The sequence below is a fragment of the Balaenoptera borealis genome (assembly GCF_965194805.1).
Source record: "Balaenoptera borealis genome assembly, chromosome: 6".
NCBI lineage: Eukaryota > Metazoa > Chordata > Mammalia > Artiodactyla > Balaenopteridae > Balaenoptera > Balaenoptera borealis.
Genome location: NC_138863.1, coordinates 23,603,678 through 23,625,137, shown reverse-complemented (window position 1 = coordinate 23,625,137; position 21,460 = coordinate 23,603,678). Strand labels below are relative to the sequence as shown.

At 36.0% G+C, this 21,460-nt stretch overlaps 1 protein-coding gene across 18 annotated transcripts in view; it reads right to left on the bottom strand.

Moving 5' to 3' along the window:
• Positions 1 to 21,460, bottom strand: part of IKZF2 (IKAROS family zinc finger 2) — a 231,203-nt gene that overhangs the window by 127,819 nt on the left and 81,924 nt on the right. The gene's annotated exons all lie outside the window — the stretch shown is intronic.

Genomic DNA, 21,460 nt, shown 5'->3' with positions numbered 1-21,460 from the left:
AAAGGTACACTGAAATCAAGATATTAGCCAGAATAGGATAAAAGAACAAGTATATGAGTGTATCATTATTAGATTCAATTCCACTCCAGTATCCATAATACCCGTGAAGCAGATGCAAAACAGGTGACTGGCAATGATCCCAAATGAAGTAGCAGAAGTCATTCATTCTTTTAAATATTTACTGAACTACAATGAGCTCAAAGTCTAGTAGAGACAGAAAGTCAACCAATAATGAGAATGTGGCGTGATGATTGCAAATAGATGAGTGGACTTAGGTATAGGAGGAAGTGTAAAGGAGGGGATGACCAAAGAAGTGTGGGTGGGTTAGAGAAGGCTTCCCAAAGAATATGACAAAACTTCATCTTAAAATATGAAGTCTGCCAAGCTGTGGGAGGACACCCAGGCACAGGGAATAACATGTATGAATGCAGTAGAGTACGGAAAAATGGAGTGCAAACAATTGGTGGTCTGAAACTAGCCATGGGGAAGGTGGGGTTTAAGGGCAAGAAAATCAAAACCCTGGAAGCAAACCACAAACTCAGGCCCTAAGGAACTGAGGTACCAAGGTCAGACCAGGACTAACAAATATAATTCTGCATTCAGTTAGTGGGCCACCACACAGCTCCTAATGTCCTCCCTGGTTAGGGTCCAGAATCTGAGTCTGTTAAGGATATTCAGCTGTTAAGGTCAGAGGTCAGGCTTCAAAGTCAGGCAGATCATTAAATATACTTTAATAAGAACTAAACTAGAACTAAACCATAGACCTAATAAGGCCTCTAAAGAAGTAGTGGAACACCGGATCAAGTTAAAGGTAAGTGAAGCTGACTACAAGTTATCCAGTAATTATGAAAAATCTAGGATTTTTAGTAACATGTCAAATGGAGATTCATTTTTCTAGTTTTGTTCTACTCAGTGTTGTGCACTACATGTTGAAACAATTTGCCATGAACTCCAGCAGCAATTAATATATATCAATTATTGTGCTAAGTTCGAGTAATAAAAGTAATGATAAAGAATGATCCTTATACTCAAGAATCTTATAGCCAAATTAAGGAAATAAAACAGCTACCTAAATATATGAACAAGTATACAAAGTACAAGTGTCAGATCGGTGATTTCTTTTATTTACCAATGTACTTTTTTCACTAGCTTATCCTGTAATGTTATATTCATGCCAGAAATGATGAGATTGATAATAATAAGAAAACTGATAAAAGTAGCAAAAGCCCACTATGGTATCAGTGCCAATGACGGCAATGAAGCAAATCCTTGGACCAAGTCAATTCTAAAACTCTAAGTCTATAGGGTTTGGCTCTTATATTCATAGTCAGTATTCCAGATTATTCAAAGTACTCAAAGCCCTCAATAGGTGGGATGTGAAGGAATATTTAGATCACACAAGTTTACCTCTTATGAGGCAAGAGTTAAAAATGTCCTTTTTCAAAATTTGGTGAGTATGTGAATAAGAAATATCTGCTGTCACCTTTACACAAATACTAAAAGGACTCATACATTTTAGTGACAATTGTTTTGGATAGGATTTTCACCAAATTAACTTACTATATTCATAAAAGCTGGGGACATTTTCACTACCTTTGACTGTTCAAGAATTCCTTTTTCATTCTGAAATATGTTTGCAAAATATAATTTCAAAGGAGAGGTTCTGCTTTGCAGGGTTTGCAAGTCATTTAACTCTCCCCAAACCATTTTATATTTATTTTCCTTCATGTGTCTGTTTATCTGATGGTAATTTTATACTTTTGATACAAAATAATACATTTTCAAACCCTCAGTTAAAATGAGCCATATAAGTGAAACAATATCAAAAACTATAGCAAAAAAAGCAAGAAATATTAAAATTAAGTATTGAAAACACTCTACTTTTACAATATTTGAAGTTTAAGTAACCTGCACAAGCTCTAGTGGAAAGAGCAGATTTTGAAGTAAGTCAGGCCTTGGTTTAAATACCAAAACTGATGCTTATCATTTACCAATTATTCAAATACCCCTGTCTAAGCCATAGTAAACTGAGAACATGCTGAGAAATCAAATCATCTTGATTTCAAATCCCAAAGCTGTCACTTACCAGCTGTGTATCATAGAGCAAGTTAGTTCACCTCTGTTTCTCTCCCCTAGAATGTTTCACTGATTTAAAAAAATGGAAATAATGACAGCTACTTCTCAGAGATACTTTCAGGATTAAATGGTATAAAGTATATGAAATCATCTCACATAGGGCCTTACACACAATCGTACTCAGTAAATGTTAGTTCTCTGTTCCTCTCCTTCTCCAAAGGATTCCCCTAAACTACCATTTGCTCACCCATTATTAGTTTGGTTCCTATAGTCAGTGTTAGAAAAGTACTTAGTAATTATTTTTTTATAGCTTGGTACACGAAAATGAACACATATGAGATCTTGTAGAAGTAACAAAGTAAACAAAAATATTTTGAAACTATCTTAAAATGATAAAATATATGAATAAAAAACCATCTGTCACTCTAAAACAGGAGTATACTTGAGAAGAGAAAAATCGTGACTTCCCACAACCTTAAAGTTCTATGATGGCAGGTATCACATCTATCTTAGTCACCTGATGTTTTCTCAACACCAAGGACAGTACTAGGTATACAGTAGATAGTCCACTAACATCGTTGTACATATAAATGAATGAGTGAACGAATGTGGAAATGACATAATAGTTCTCTTTCCCAACAAAAGCTAAGGGACTTCAATCTCAGTGAATTCTCTTTGTTACTCATTTGAAAACCTCTGCAGTCTATAGCATTTGAGAATAACAGGTCCTCTCACCATCTCTTCTTTAAGTATTTTCTAAGTTGCCACAAAGCCCCAAGATTTTGTTGGGATGGGCATTACTTGAATGCCTTTCATACATGAAGAAACATCGGTACGACTTCTCTAAACTGAAAAATAGTAATAACATGAACCTTTGTGGAAGTCATATTTTGCAACTTTTGCAGCTCCTCCCCGTTTCCCCACCACACACTGGTACAACGCTCTTTGCTAACGTAGTATTCCTTTTCATTGGATGTCCTTGTTTGTCCTCATTTTCCTGCTTTCATCATTCCAGGTATAGCCCCAATGTTATTTCCTGAGAGAATATCCGTTTCTGATGAATTCTGGCAAAATTAATGGCTGCTATCAGAATAGTGAATCTACACCCCGACTGTAAGGGGAGTGATATGATTTAACTGTCTCTTCTATTAAACTCTGACCTGAGAACAATCTTATTCACCTCTGCATTCCAGACACTTAACATAGTGGCTGACACATACTAACATGCAGAAAATGCTTCTTGAATCAAATTGAATCCTTTCCCAAGTTATCTTTCTGATTTGTTATAGTAACACTTAGAAACAGGTGATAAAAGCAATTTTAAGAAGCATTTTTTAAAATAAGAAGTTTAACTCCTTCTTTTATTAAAAGGTGCTAAAGAACAACTAAATATTTTCTGGATTACATATATTATCAAATAGAAAGGCTTTTGGACACATAACTCATGTTACCAGCCAAATTTGCCGAAGAGGTGACACCATTGATACCTTAGAGGATGAATGGCATGTATATTAACATATTTACATCAAATATTAACATATTTCAGTGTGATTTCATTTAAATGAGGCTTAGTTTAAAAAAAAAACAATTAAGGACTTTATTCACCATATTCTGATTCTAGAAACTATTTTTAAGTCTTATTTACAAAAGCCAGTAAAACTGGAGTTTATTCATCAACCCATGAGAGTTTTAGCGTGCTGGTTTCACTGTGGTGTAATAAAAGAATGAAGAGAGTGGATATCTACTCTGTAAAGGTGTTGCAGCATTAATGATAGGGAAACTGACCTGAGAAAAACATTTGAAACCCACAACATAATCTGTAGAATGAAGGAGGCAACAAGATGTAGGGTTAGCCTGCTGGTCAATACAATGCACTCTGTTTAAAAATTATCTTATCCTGATGTATAACCTCTTTATGATTTGCTGTGTATACAGAAGAGCAGGTCTCTATTCTCAATTATCCTGAAGGAGGTTGCACCTTGTTAATGATAAGGTGTCAAGATCTCCAAAAGAGATGGACTTTACTCACTGGAAAATGTTGAGACTTTCCGGGATCACTCTGGCCAAGCTCTTAAACTTGAGAAGGTGGTGATTAAAAGTTAGCAAGTAGCTCTGTAGTGGTGAGATGTGGAGTAAAGAATAACTGCTAACCCAAACTGCAAGCAACACCAAATATTAACTTCACCGAATTGTAGACCTCAAGGCTGATTAGTATAGGCATCATCACCCCATTAAGAACAGGAATTACCTGGACTTAGAAAAAACTTCTGAATTTTCACCTAAACACTATACTAATAAATCTTATGTTCTTCAATATTCAGCAATACTTCTCAGTGTTTAAATATAACTCCGAATGTAAGCATGTAGAATCCAGGGAAAGAATCTCTGGAATGCTGTAACTGTTTGAATAGTTCCTATCCTGCAAATACCTGCGTCCAAACAGGAAAAAAAAAAAAAAAAAAAAAAAGGCTGGAAGAAAGCTGCAAATGTTACTAATTTCGTAGTACTAAACTCTCTGAAAATACTGTTTTGAACAGTGCAAAATAATATAGGACATGAGGTATGATTCACACAAAAAATAGAGTAAAACAGCTCTAATTTTCCACAGACACGAATGTCACCCGTGGCTGCCGGAAAGCAGAAGTGATCTCTATGCGGTACTGAGCCAGTCCACGTGAGTGACAGGAGTCTGCTTATTTTTCACACAAAAACACTAGCCTCAGCAGGGGCAGCTCACCTTTCCTCCATATCCCTACAGATGTTTGGAGACTTCTGGACTTCCTCAGCAGGAACTACAGGGACTAACAACTCTTTCAGAGAGACACCCCCCACCCCTTATACAATCAGGCACCGGTCCAGCAGCCCCTGGCTGTGCTGGAGCAAAGAATTTTAGGAATGGGGAAAGGAATGGCATATTCCTTAGAGAGGTTAGCCTGGAATGGGGGTGGAGGGGGGAGGAAAAGAGGGCACCCTTCACATCCCTGTCAGTCAATTATTATTAACTATTACGCTGATGGAATGGAATCTAACATTATACTGGCCACGTCTGGCTCTCTTCCATGTTCAAGACGATCGCCAAAGAAGAGGCTGTGGTTTTATTAAGTGATCTAGCCTTTGCTCCTTAAAGATCTCTCTGTTAATGGAATAGGAAGAGTCTCAACATAATATTCTCTAGTATACATTTACTCTGTTCTGAAAAATGTTTCCATAATCTAGGACACTTAAAATAGTAATCTGAGGTTTAAAACAAAGGTTAGAGGCAGTCAAACGAATGGAAAACCTAAGCACATCAAAATACACAACGTACGGTGAGATTAACTGTAGAGCAGTGAAAAAAATGTGATCTAAATACTGCCTGCTGCTGTATTTGACTCATTATTTCTGTGCGAATTTTGATTTGCATAAATGTATGCCAGACCTTATGAGGCAACAAATACCAACTTACATCACTGACCATATTTCCAATTCAGAAAACCCCTCCATGTGCTTACAAAATTCAAAATACTGATTTTAACACTTTGCAGTTCTAGGAGGTACAAAAACGCAACTAATTTAAATAAGAAAAGACCCCTTTCAATCTATATATGTGCAATAAACACCCATTATTATTTGTTCATTCATATCCTAGCTCATTCCAAAATATTTAAAATCAGTTTAAAAAATAATATTGCTTTTGTCCAAAATAATAACAACAACTGAAGATATTTATATCTACTAATTACATTCCAGGCACTGTACTAAGACTTCTGCAAACATTATCTAATGTAGTCATCAAAACAACCCAGTCAAATAAGTAATATTATCCCCACTTATAGATGAGGACACCATGTCTTAAAAAACTAAATAACAGGCATATCTTATAATTAGTAAGCAGCAAAATCTTTGGATAAGACCCTTTGTTCAAGAGCCAAGGCTTCTATCTTCATGTCTCATAGAAATGAATCTCAAACTTCCCCTGTTCAAAACAGAGCTCTTCACTTCAGTCCCCAAATCCAACCCTCCTCCCAGTCCTCCCGTACCAGTAAATGACATCACTATTCACCAGGTTGCTTAGGTCAAAACTAGCAGTCACTCCTGACACCTCTTTTTCCCCCACATACCACTTCCAATCCATCAGCAAGTCTGAAAGTTTCTACTTACACAATACACCTGACATTTCTCACCATCTCCACTGCTCCTGCTCAAGTTGGTCCACCACCATCTTGCACATAGATCACTTTCCCCCAGGCCTCCTTAAGGTCACCTTGTTTGCACTACTGCTCCCTTGGTCCACTCTCCACAGAGTATCCAGAATGGTCTTTTGGAAATATTTATCACCCCCTACTTTCCTTCTCCTCATTTACACCATTATATCCGCACTGGTCTTACTGTTCCTCAAATACACAAAATATGCAAAGTTTTATAATTCCCAAGAATAATCCTAATGCATCTTAATTTAGTAAATCTAATGATTTATGTAATAGAACATTTTTGGCTGACAGATCTGGGGGCCAAAAAGTAATCTCCACTCTCTCGCCCCAATTCTGTTTATAACCATTCATGGGCATGAACACCTTCATTCTATAAAGGAAAGAAGAGGGAGGAAACTGAATTAAGGGTTAGTAACAGAGAAGTATCGAGGCCAAAGTACAGCCTCATATCTGTTCCCCATGGGACTCCTTGCCTGAGAGTAAATGCTTACAGTAGAAGAATAAGGGCCAAAAAAAATGATAGAACTGTGTTCCATGAGAAATGAAATTTGGAAAAGAGATTATGACCAGAAACCAATCAAGAGGCACTTCCTGATATTCTGGATACTAGCAGCATTTGTTCAAGGCCAGATGACACAGTAGGGCACAGAGCTGGGGAGAGGGCTCCAACAAACAAATCTCAGAAGCCACCTATGGCAGCCTTGATATAAGCACTGGCTTTGTCCTCATGACAGCAAAGGGTCTTTGTCAATGAACTTCTTGTGTTTTGGATGTAGACCTTTGAGAGTCAGAGGAGGGATGGCAGGAAGTCTATGGTAGTGGCAGCTGAGAGAATGATTTCCAGACATCTGTGAAGTGATAGTTGACTCCTGGAAGTAACTGGTAACTAAGAACACTATGAAGAAGGTTAATTTCCACGAACCAGGCGAGTGGGGCTGGCACTGAGAACCCCAAGCCACCTTCATCTGCTCACTAAAGTCTATGTGTCTCTATGTGGAAGTCACGGGCTGGTGATATCTGTAACATTTAGATTCTGCCTATAGGTGAAGTACAATTTTTTTCTTTTCTTTTTAAAGCTTTCTAATGGAGAGTAAACAAACATGGTCTTTTGTGTCACTAGCTCCAGGCTCATTTTCGTTGGCATTCACACTTTTATTTGATGTCCTGGCCATACACAGAATTACACAATGAAATGGTTTTATATCGTACTTCACTTTCGCCAAGAAATAAACCAATTTTAAAATTCAAGATTTTTTAAAATTACAGATGTAATTGGTTAAGATGAAGTATTGATATGACTAGGATCCTTAGAAAGAGGGGAAATTTGAATACATGTGCATGTAGGGAGAATGTCATGTGAAAACGAAGGCAAAAATAGGCGTGATGTATCTACAAGCCAAGGAAAGCCAAAGATTTCCAGCAAACCACCAGTAGCTAGGAGAGAGGCATGGAACAGATTCTGTCTCACAGCCCTCAGAAAGAATCAGCACTGCTAATATACTTTGATCTCAGACTTCTAGCCTGCAGACTGAAACACTAGATTTCCACTATTTAAGCCACCCAGTTTGTGGTACGGTACTTTGTTACAGCAGCCTTAGAAGATTAATACAAGCTCAGATGAGGTCAAGGAAATGCAGAAGTGATCAAGAAACTACTGCAAAAATCTTTTGAAAGACTCTAGAGAAGAGGAAAGATGTCAAAGCTCCACAGGTGGGGTAATTTTATAACTTTTAAAGGCAAAGGACATGAATTATGCAAATCAGATAAGCTTATGATGAGCCCATTAAAATTAGTAGGCAAATGTTTGTGTAACAACTTTTAAAAAGTTCCAATATGGGTTCACTAAGAACAACACTTTTATTTTGATTCACTTATTACGCTTGTAGATTAAAATGTGTGGACTTTGTTCATCCTGAACTTACACATCTGAAGAAACCTCTCCCAATATTCTTAAGGTCAAAATGGAGAAATATGCAGGAAATAACATGAGAGTTAGGTACTTTCATAACAGGTTGAACAACCACACCCAAAAAGTGTTGATTAATGAAAAGATGTTAACTTGAAGAGAAGTCTCAAGTTGTATGCCATGGGGCTACTTTAAACTGATTGAAAAGAAATATGCAAAGCATGTTTGTCAAACCTGTGGACGACACGCAGCTGACAAGGATACCTGATCCTCTGAATGGGTGAGTCTGGATTCCAGAAATCATCTAACTGAGGAATCACTGAAGGAACTAGAGATGTTTAACCAAGAGATAAGGAACAAGGGAAGGTAGATAAGAAAGCTCAAGGGTAGAAATATGGAAGATGTAGAAGCAATGAAGTTCTTGCAGGAAAAATTTGACATCTTAATGAAAGAATATTTCACTTCTCTCTACCGCTATCACTCTAGTTCTAATTAATATATTTTACTTAACTATTATTGCTGGTTTCCTCATATCCACTAGTTTCCCCATTTCTTCTCTTGCATTTTCCAATTTTCTCAAAAACAAGTTAAGCCATCTTTTATAAACTGTAACCAAAATGACCTTCTGTACCATTTCAAGGTATGATTATGGTCATACTTAAATTTTTATTTTAAATATAACAGGCTAGGGCTCTCGCTTGCCCTAGAAGTGCAGTCTACATGCCATACTGCAAGGAGGAATAGGAAGCATTCATCAGTTTGCTACTCTCAAGACCACTGGTCTTTTATCACCCATCAATGCTGGTCTCATCTGTCATGGCATCCATCATCCTGGCTCCCTATCCAAGCCACAGTGGCTTGATGATCTGGTTTCACTTGGTGCCCAGCTCAGCCATGATTTACACTTACTATAATGGCTGCTCTTCCTCAGCATACGAACTACCCTGATGACATCTACACGACTTTCCAGCATCAGCCGCATGAGCTCAAAAGCTCTTCTCAGTGTTGGTCCCCAGCCTGTGTTCTTCCTTTCTGTCCTCAAGTAAATTTTTCCTCAAGGTAATTTTATATCACGATTTTCACTGCCCTTTCCTGAGACTGGGTTTTGGTCAGGGCCACACAGCTCCATCCCAACAGAGACCAGGTATTAGTTCTTTCTCTTCCAGAAAGCCCTGAGCATCTTATGTAAATTGACCGCCTCCTCCCCAGGCACCAGCTTTACAGAGCAGAACACACCTGTATTCTCAGGGAGTGGTGGCCTTTTATTAATGAAGTCAGAAAGCTTTCTGTTCTAAGACAATGGCTGTGTTCTTGCTCTACATTCATTTAACTAAAAAAAGTCATTTAAGTAATACAGAAAATCAGCCTTTCTAAATTTAAATACTTGCTACCACCAACCCCCCTAAAAAATCTATAAATCAAATCCTGCCAACTCAGTGTTCAAAATCTTTCAATAGCTGCTCGTTTGCATTAGGAGAAAAATCCACACTTCCTCCCATGAGCTACAAGAAAGTATTTATCATATGGGTCCTTCCTAACTCTCCAGCCACAACATGTCTCATCCTTCATCTCTCTCACAAATACTAGTTCCAACTGCCTTCTTTCATTGCTTTGATGAACAAAAACGCTATCTCCCTCCTTAGGGCCTTGCACACGTATATACTCCCCTGCTCTGTGAGGATCTCCTCCTTACCTACTCTTCAGCTAAAATTTCACCTCTCCTAAATATTTAATATAAACTAAAGCCCTAATGCTCTTTTTCACAGGCCTCTTATACTTTTTTTTTTCATATCACCTACCATAAACCATCATTAGGTATTTCTGCGTATGCTTATGTTTTTGATGTAAGGCCAGAGCCACGTTTGTTCTGTTCATTACTAGAGAATAAGTTCAGTGCCTGGAACATAGCAAACAGCAGGAAATACTGTATTAAATAACTAAATAATAACTAGAAGTGCCCAAAAACAGAACCACCAGTTTTGCAATCTTGGAAAACATCTTCATTGCATATCAAAGGTTTTGCAGAAAGGATTGCTGAGTTAGAAACATCAACTACGTGAACTCTAATGTTCTAGTTCTGGAATTAATGCTTTATAAGACGTAGGCTGATACGGATTATAAGACGTGAAGGTCATTATAAATCTGAGAAGTAAGTAAAACTTTCAAAGAGGAATTACCTGAGATAGGACTAAGATAGAACTTAAAGGAAATGTTTGACTTGAAATAGCACAAGATAGAGAATTTCTGAGGTGTGAAAAAGAACACAGGGAAACATAAAAAGGGAAATGAGAACATCTTGTGTTAAGAGATCAATCTGACTTCTTTTAAGAGAGGCATGAAATAACAAGTTAAGCAGAAATGGTAAGGTCAGTTGATAAAGGGTTTGAACTGAGTTCTAATTTCCACCTCTTGGTCAGAGGACTGATGAAATTAGGAAGAGTCATCCGCCTATAATGAATATGTTAGAGGGAAAAGTAGCTAAAGGTAAAGGGCCAGTAAGAGGCTACTAACCTACCATAATAATTATGAAGTAAAGACTGGAGTGATAGTCTCGATATCTAACAATTACATACATTGGTACACTGCAGAGAGGCTGCAGTTCCCACAAGCATCAGCAGGAGAGAACTGGCAAGGGACTATCACAGCTTCAGGAGCCCACATGGGTACTTGGCATTTGCTAGGAGTGGCGGGCAGGTTACCAGCATTGCCACCACGGGTACCATCTTTTTTGAGGCAGTCTGTGCCCCCACTGGCCTGGGAGAGGAGTTTCATAGGAAGACGGAGCTATGCATAAGCTGAGACAGGTCAGCTGGCTAGCTGATAGCATGTTAGTCAACAGGGTACTCATGAAGCTTTCTTCATGGATAGAGTCTAGATACTCATGGAACTTGGGGCTAAAAGCTATTCATCAAACCTGCACAAAAGCATTTTAGTATTTTAGCAACCAGCATAACTGTACCTGCAAGTGCTTGCTGAATGTCAGCCCCGGGTAAAGAAAGCTTAGAATGAGACAAGGAGAAGTAGGATGAGAAAGGTCAGGATCAAACCAAGAGAAATCTTACAGGAAAAAAATAAGAAACTAGAGGACAGGCTAAGTATGAGAAACAACATTTAGTAATCAGTGATTCCAAGATTTCAAGCCTAAAGAACCATATGGAGTAGAGGGTTATACTAATGACAGATAAGATATTTTGGAAAGAGAATTTGAGTGAAGTGGTATATAAGAATTCTGAGTTTTTAGTATTTTGAGCTTAAAATGTTATTTATAGTTATTTCTAAATATCCTAAATACAGCTAGAAATATTCATCTTAAGTTCAGACCTGAACTCAAAGTTTCAGACTTTGGGAAAAAGTAAGGAAAACTAACGATAAATGTGATAATTGTAGATAAGCTCTTTAAGTACTGAACACTACAAAGAATGATTGATAGAGAAATAGCTTTTAGAATAAAGTAAATTAAAATCAACCAAAATATACCATTAAATTAAAAATTATGGTGTTACACAAGTACTGAATAAATCATTCAGTAAACCCAACATTCATTCAAAACAGTGATGCTTAATCCAGGAGGCACACCAGAATCATGTGGGTACATCATTTAAATACACTGATTGCTATGGACTAAATTGTATCCCCCCACCTCCAAATTCATATGTTGAAGTTCTAACCCTCAATTTTATGGTACTTGGAAATGGGGCCTTTGTAAGATCATTAGGTTTAGATGAGGTCATGAGGGTGGGGCCTTCATAATGGGGTCAGTGTCCTTTTAAGAAGAGATACCAGAGGGTTTTCCCTCTCCCTCTCCCTCTCTCTCTGCCACATGATGACACAGTGAGATGGCCGCTATGGGCAAGTTGGGAAAATTCCCCCACCACCAGACCCAACAGACCCAACTATGTTGGTATCCTGATCTCAGACTTCCAGCCTCCAGAAATGTGAGAAAATAAATTTCTGTTGTTTAAGCCACCCAGCCTAAAGTATTTTGTTATGGCAGCCTGAGCAGAGTAATACACTGATATTTGACCAATTAAATGAGAACCACTGACTTAAATCATATTCAAAGATTACAGAAATAACTATATCTAATTTAGTCACCCAACTAATTTAATTGAAATATTTTAGGAAGATCTGTGACCTAGCAGAAAAGTATCTAGCACACAGCACTCTAGAAATGTTTGTTACATGAACAGATATATGAATGAATGAGAAATGTATACATGTACGACTAAATAAAATGATCTTGTGAGAGAACATATATAAAGCAAAATATCATAAGCTGAGAAAATATAGAAACTTATTCTTCAATGAAGAGATATATAACAATAAAGATTTATCTGATAATGAAAACAGTTTTAAACACTGAGGAGTCAAAAATTTAAAACCATGTATATATTACTCATTTTCATTATACAACAACCTCTTTAATTATTCAATGGTACACAATAAACATTTTAAAGATTAATTCTTTAAAAATATTTTTTATTAAAATTAGCATAACCTTGAGATTGCTTTTTATCTAGTTTTGCTGAAGTTTCTTATGGTGGAAAAGTCTGACATTTCAATTTGGGCTAAGAAGCACACTTTGCTGTTTCACTAAACCTAAATAAAAATAAGTTACAACATGTATTTCAGCAGAAGCAAAACTCAGGAAAAATTCTTAATTTAGCATTTCTAGCTCATCTAAGGATATTGTTTCCATTTACTAAAGAGAGAATTATAGATATTTAAAGTAAAATGTAAATACTATGCCTTGGAGTAAAAGAATCCCATTTGCAGTCTCCTTAGTATCAGCTGATATTCATCAGTAACCCATCTCTGGGTTACAATGACTACTAAATATCATGCAGCCTACGGGAAGATAACCTGGAACATATGCCCAGAATTGCCCAGAAAAGGTACTGGAGAAGAAGGTATAGCTGAAATTTCAAAAAACAGCACCCATTCTGTGAGGACAAGGCACTTGATCAAGAGAGCATTATACTCTAAACTTAATATAAATTTCACAAACTTAATTGCCAAAATATTGACCATAAAAACACCTAAGAATATCTAAAAACATCTCTAAGAATTGTGACTCAAGCCTGGGCCCCCCAAATAAAACTGCTGATAATTACATGTAAACTATGATTATCAAAGCAACAAGTTCTCATTATATAAAATCAGTATATACAGAGATAGATAAGCCAGCATCCACAAATCTACCCCTACTTTTAACATTTTATCATATCTCTTTCTGTTGCTTCTTTTCAAAGAGAGTTGAGAGCACAAATGGATAGATAAATAAATTATGTATTATTATTCTTTTCAAGGAGTTGAGACTATATGTAAATTATATACATATATAATATGCATTATATATTATTTACTCCTCTAAAATAGTCTAATCATTTCCCATTTCATTAAGAAAATCATCACATAATTTTCTAATGTTGCATAATACTTCCTTTTATGTAGCAACCATAATTTACTAAGCATTGTTTACAAAAATAATTTCCAATAATAATGCTTCAGTGACCATATTTATGCATAAACTTCTGTCTGTATTTCTGATTAGTTTCTTAATATTAGAATATTAAAAGAGGCATTAGTAGATCAAAAACCAGTGGGGACATTATAAGTGTCCTGATATATACTACAAAATTTCCTTCCAAAATGAGGCACCAATTTATATTCCTATGAGTACTGTGTGAAAACTACAATGTTACCAATAATGTTGTCAATCAAACCAACACAACATTAGCAATGTAAAATAATCTCAGTAATTTTAATCTTTTTTTAATATCATGGGTGAAACATGATATTTCACTTTTTAATGTGTATTTCATGCTCACAAATAGGGATGAACATTTTTTTTCTTCTTCTAATTTTTAAAACATTATAAATATGAGTCTGTCATACACGCTATTAACTCCTAAGATTAAAAAATTTTTGACAACTGCCAACTTAATGTCAGTCACTGAACGGCTGAATTATTATTGTCTTTATATTTTAAGACTGAGATAATACATTGAATATGTAGTAAAATCAAGGTTGATGGTATACTTTATAATAAGATGGTTTATTGTGCTAATTTAATACAACTGTGGAATCATTTTAGATGTTCAAGTTAAATATGGGGGTTCTAGAAATATTCAGTAGTTGGAAATAATCAGACTTGTAATATAAATTGACATGCAACATTTTAAAACATTTTATTAGTGAATAATCATATCTAAAAAATTAAAGTTCCATCTCTGCTATAATTACCAAATAGATAAGAAAAAAATAAAACTCTGCACAGTTAAGCAAATAGTTATACTGTATAATATATATAATACCAATTCTCTTTCTCAGGACTTTTTAAATCACGATTACTTTTGCTGACAAATATTTTAAATCCCAAGGTTCATAACTGATTTAATATTTTTCAAGTACCCAGAAACCTCCACATTTAGCCTTTCTGTGCAGCACATGAGTTACTTAGGTGACTTTTAGGAGCAATCATATCCATGAGATTCTATGACTTAATAAGATATAATTAAATTTAATTAACAAACTCTCCCATCCTTATTTCTTCGTGTATAAGGGGAAATAGTGATTCTTATACTAGAGAGTATTGTATTCTGGACCTGGCACATAGAGCACAGAGATGCTCAATAAATGTTAATCCCTTCCCTTCACTCCTTGCTCTCCCACCCTTCCCTCTCTATCAGTATATACTTGCTGACAAATCAATTATTTACATTTAATTAAATGTGTGATAAAATATGATATAATTACATGATACATCACCAAGTATCTTTATACCTTATTAATGTTAGATACAATCTGCCAAAGTACAGGATCATATCAAAGGACACTTTTCTGACTCAATATTGAAAAACGAAAGACACTGTGAATTATACATTTTTGCAGTTAACATGTAGTAATTAACCTCAGAAAATCCCAGAAGTTAGGTCAGCTATATCATGCTATATTGGTGGTTCTAGACCTTCACTGTGCATCAGAATTATCCAGGGAAATTAAAGGATCATTATAGATGCCTGAACCCACCCCTGAAGATTTTGATTAAATTGGTCTGGGGTGCAGCCAAGCATTAGTATTTTTTAAATATTCCCAGATGATTCTACTGTGCAGCCAGAATTAAGAACCACTGATCTCAAGTCAAAAGGAGATAAGCTACAGAGGAGTAAAGTGACTTGCAAAGGAAGCCAGTGAAGAAGCTGATCCTAAGAATCCAAATCGTCACTTTTAGGAACTGTAAGAAAAATCTCACTCTAGAGTTAAAAGGGGTTTGAGTCTGATGTTACATAACCTGAAAATATTTAAACACATTATTCAGGCAGGCACCACATTTAATTCGCATTTAACCTTGAACAAGATGCTGATGGTCAACAGTCATCCTTGCTGTTGTCGCAAATAGTCTTCCCATCACACTACCTTAATTACATAACTAATATTTCCTTTGCATCTTAAAGAAAAAAAAAAACTTTAAAGAGTAACATAAAAATTAGCAATCACTTTTTGCTATGTAAGAAGAAATGTCTTCACAACTAATCTACTCTATACAAAAATGAACAGAGTAAAATATGGACAGAATCACTCCAAAGCAAAGCACTCTCTCACTCTATCCTGGTTAAAACCTGTTTGTCTGGGGATTGGCTCAGCTGCTCTAGTTCCAGCTTCCCAGCCTTCCAAGGCACTGACGTGACCTCAGTCATCTCTTTGCTGCAGCTGGATCCAACTAACAAAATCCAACACATGCAGGCACTTGTTTCTCCATTATCCAGTGCCTTCAAGGGCAGCAGAGAATCAGGAGTCAGTCACCCCTTCTAGCCTTGCCCTAGACAGTTTTTATCCTCAATCTTTAAACACTCTCCAAAGGTGATGAGGCAGATAGACACATGAATGATCAGTAGTAGAATGACCAAATGGACACAAACAAAATATAATATTAGCTAGTTGGATTATAGAGTTTTAGGGAGGAAAAGCATCTGGAAAACCAACTGAGTTTACCTGTCACTGATGAAGATCCAGAGGCTTATTTGGTTGGGGATTCTACATACGGAAAGTCACCCTTCCTCCCTCTCTTCCACCCTCTCTCCCTCCCTCCCTCCACTCCTTCTTTCTTTTCATTTGCAAAGATAAAGAGAAAATAGATTACTAAAGAGGTTGGAGAAGGAGAAAAATACTTTAAGTATTACTTTCTGAGATGTAAATATTATATACATGTTTCTTGAGAGCTGGGTAACTGTGTCCACATGAAGAGTTGGGATGCCTTTCAAAAATCCCATCTCATTTTTTTGAGAAGAGGGACCCTTATGAACAGTATCAACTATAATCTGAACACATTATCCCTAAAATTTTGCATTTATCAATAATTGGTAGTAACAGACTCTGAGATCAACATGTATGATGAAGACATCTTACTGTGCTGTACCAACTTACCACTGGAGGAAACGCTTGAGTTTTCCTTTTCTACCTCTAACTAGCTCCTGATTTTAGAGCACAACACACATAAAAAATTAAAATCTACTAAAACTAACATAATCTCTTTCCTCCATTGCTAAAAAAGAATGTCCTAAAAATCTGGGATATAAATTAGAAAACACCATCTCCTATCCTAACATACAAAATGTATGTGTTTAACAATCCCTCCCCCCCCACCCCAGTACTCATCTTTAAAATGAGGGTAACGTGAAACCCACCCCACTGTGATTTTATAGCATTAAATGAAATAAAGCAAACCCCTTGTACTTGGCACATTGTAAGCCCTTAATAAATGATACTTATCAGGCATATAGTAAAAGCTCTGCTCCTTTAGATGCAATGAAGAGTTGGCTTTCATTTTCATTTTTGTTTCATTTACAAAAATTATGTGGTATTCTACTTAGTAATATAGGTTGGTTTAGGGTATGTTTATATTTTAATGCATAGCATTCAAGGTAACTGACACGGAGCACATAGGTGACTCTCCATATGTTATGTCCTCTAAAGTAATGCTTCTCAAAGGACCTGTGAAGGATCACCTTTTTTAAAAATTCCCAATTTGTCACAGACAAATACCTTTGTTTAATACAATAAAAGTAAAAGTTGAAAAATACAAAATACAAGCTCCAAATTTTTATTACTCTGTCAATTTTTTCCAAAAGTCTTAAACACTTAATTTCTATGTTTATCTCAAGGCCAACTAGTAACAAACACTTCCTGGTCCATAGACTGCACACTAAGTAGAACTGTTATAAAGAATATCTGATGTTAGGAATAATGGATAGGGACTGTTTTATAATAAAACCAACTAAAATTAAAGACTAAAAATCCTTCTCTTACTGATGATGTTTCATTTACATGGACCACAATAATTCAAATGAGATATAAAAAAAACAATAAAATAGCCAGTATACCATTTTGAGCCCTTCGTAAAAACCACATCTTTAATCTACTACCTTGAAAGGCTATTGAATGAAGGAACTGGATTTTAACTTAATATTGATTTAGTACAGAGCAGTATAGAATAACTCCTATACTGTAGAATCGTCACTAAATAAACTATGATAAACAACCAGTAAGAGTAACCTCACAGGTTTACATTTAAATTATTAAATGAAGTCCCTCACACTAATCTAGCTACAATATATTTTGGAACACTTGACGACTTTAACAGAACCTGTTGCTACTCCAGACAGTACCAAAAAAAAGTGCTATGTACCTGTATAGAGTTAAAGAGAAACCCCAACAGTATAAAGACAATAAAGTCAATAATATATTAAGATTTTTAGTTTTTCTTATAGAATATATAATGTTTATTATGCCTTGTCTTTTCTTTTACGGTTTCAACACAACCTTTTACCAGTTTTGGCATTAATGCAAATAACAATATAGGCTCTACCTACAAAGTTGAACTTTACTAGGGCTGTCCTTTTATACACATATATATTTTTAAAATATATTTAAATACATTTATATATTTTTATAGGTGTATAAAATAAAGGGATACATATATCCCTTTATTAATGAAACAAAATCTCCTATATCCCTATCCCTAAGAAGACAATAATACAATAAAACAATGAGAGGTGGAGAGAGAACATTCTTGTGTCTATAATGATAAAGTTTGGTTTAATCAGTAAATCACTTCATACCTTTCTAAAAAAAATCTCAGAAACCATGAAATGTTTTCAATGGTTATTTAGAAGTCCAATGCGCTATCTATTGAGCAACAGAGGCACCTACGCTGGTTATTTAAAACACTATATAGTGCTTGGGATTGGAAAGGAAGGTAAGAGGTAGTCTCTAAACCAGCATTACTGGGACTTCCCTGGTGGTCCAGTGGTTACAACTCAGCACTTCCACTGGAGGTGCAGTTTCGATCTAAGGGGAACTAAGATGCCACATGCCATGGCACAGCCAAAAATAAATAAATAAACAAATAAAACAGCATTACTCATTATTTCTCCCATCCAAAACAGCTTTTCTCTTTCGACAAAATTCAGCACCCATTTATGATAAAAACCCTCCAGAAAGTAGGCATAGAGGGAACTTACCTCAACATAATAAAGCCCATATATGACAAACCCACAGCCAACACCTTTCTCAATGGTGAAAAACTGAAAGCATTTCCTCTAAGATCAGGAACAAGACAAGGTTGCCCACTCTCACCATTATTATTCAAAATAGTTTTGGAAGTTTTAGCCACAGCAATCAGAGAAGAAAAAGAAATAAAAGGAATCCAAATCGGAAAAGAAGAAGTAAAGCTGTCACTGTTTGCAGATGTCATGATACTATACATAGAGAATCCTAAAGATACTATCAGAAAACTACTAGAGCTAATCAATGAATTTGGTAAAGTAGCAGGATACAAAATTAATGCACAGAAATCTCTTGCATTCCTATACACTACTGATGAAAAATATTAAAGTGAAATTAAGGAAACACTCCCATTTACCATTGCAACAAAAAGAATAAAATACCTAGGAATAAACCTACCTAAGGAGACAAAAGACCTGTATGCAGAAAACTATAAGACACTGATGAAAGAAATTAAAGGTGATACAAACAGATGGAGAGATATACCATGTTCTTGGATTGGAAGAATCAAGATTGTGAAAATGACTCTACTACCCAAAGCAACCTACAGATTCAGTGCAATCCCTATCAAACTACCAATGGCATTTTTCACAGAACTAGAACAAAAAATTTCACAATTTGTATGGAAACACAAAAGACCCCAAACAGCCAAAGCAATCTTGAGAAAGTAAAACAGAGCTGGAGGAATCAGCCTCCCGGACTTCAGAATATACTACAAGGATACAGTAATCAAGACAGTGTGGTACAGGCACAAAAACAGAAATATAGATCAGTGGAACAGGATAGAAAGCCCAGAGATAAACCCACGCACATATGGTCACTTATTTTTGATAAAGGAGGCAAGAATATACAATGGAGAAAAGACAGCCTCTTCAATAAGTGGTGCTGGGAAAACTGGACAGCTACATGTAAAAAAAATGAAATTAGAACACACCTTAACACCATACACAAAAATAAACTCAAAATGGATTAAAGACCTAAATGTAAGGCCAGACACTATAAAACTCTTAGAGGAAAACACAGGTAGAACACTCTATGACATAAATCACAGCAAGATCCTTTTTGACCCAACTCCTAGAGAAATGGAAACTAAAAAGAAAAAAATAAACAAATGGGACCTAATGAAACTTAAAAGCTTTTGCACAGCAAAGGAAACCATAAACAAGACGAAAAGACAACTCTCAGGATGGGAGAAAATATGTGCAAAGGAAGCAACTGACAAAGGATTAATCTCCAAAATTTACAAGCAGCTCATGCAGCTCAATATCAAAAAAACAAACAACCCAATCCAAAAATGGGCAGACGACCTAAATAGACATTTCTCCAAAGAAGATGTACAGATTGCCAACAAACACATGAAAGGATGCTCAACATCACTAATCATTAGAGAAATGCAAATCAAAACTACAATGAGGTATCACCTCATACCAGTCAGAATGGCCATCATCAAAAAATCTGCAAACAATAAATGCTGGAGAGGGTGTGGAGAAAAGGGAACCCTCTTGCACTGTTGGTGGAAATGTAAATCAATACAGCCACTATGGAGAACAATATGGAGGTTCCTTAAAAGACTAAAAATAGAACTACCATATGACCCAGCAATCCCACTACTGGGCATATACCCTGAGAAAATCATAATTCAAAAAGGGTCATGCACCATAATGTTCATTGCAGCTCTATTTACAATAGTCAGGATATGGAAGCAACCTAAGTGTCCATCGACAGATGAATGGGTAAAGAAGATGTGGCACATATATACAATGGACTATCACTCAGCCATAAAAAGAAATGAAATTGAGTTATTTCTAGAGAGATGGATGGACTTAGAGTCTGTCATACAGAGTGAAGTAAGTCAGAAAGAGAAAAACAAACACCGTTTGCTAACACATATATATGGAATCTAAAAAAAAAAATAAAAACATGATTCTGAAGAACCTAGGGGCAGGACAGGAATAAAGATGCAGATGTAGAGAATGGACTTGAGGACACGGGGAGGGGAAAGGGTAAGCTGGGACGAAGTGAGAGAGTGGCATGGACGTATATACACTACCAAATGTAAAATAGATAGCTAATGGGAAGCAGTCGCATAGCACAGGGAGATCAGCTCGGTGCTTTGTGACCATCTAGAGGGGTGGGATAGGGAGGACGGGAGGGAGACGTAAGAGGGAGGAGATATGGGGATATATGTATATGTATAGCTGATTCACTTTGTTATAAAGCAGAAACTAACACATCATTGTAAAGCAATCATACTCCAATAAAGATGTTAAAAAAAAAAGAGCATTTCTTCTTCCAGATGTCAAATGAAAAGCTTCCTTACCTAAAGTAGTCCAGAAAAGACATCAGAAATGAAATGGAATAGATAACTTCACTCCAATCTGCCTTAAGAATGCCCTAGGAAAAGGACTTATATTAGCTTTCTTCACTTTGAGGTTTTTCTGGTGACTGACACTACCTACTCTGAAGATGATTCTGAGGTTACAAAAACAAATGAGTTTCAAATGGAGAAGAGCCTTCCCTAGGTCTAAATTAAATTTATATTTCATTTCAAGAAGCAATGATTAAAAATGTTTAATATCCGCAAATGAAAGTAACTTTAAGACCCCAGGGTATAAGGTCACAGTCAGCTATCAAAAAAAAACCCCAGTGCCTTTGAAAGTACTTTTAATCAGTCTCTGTATTCCATCATACATGGAATAGAGTACAGCTTGTTCCATGTTTG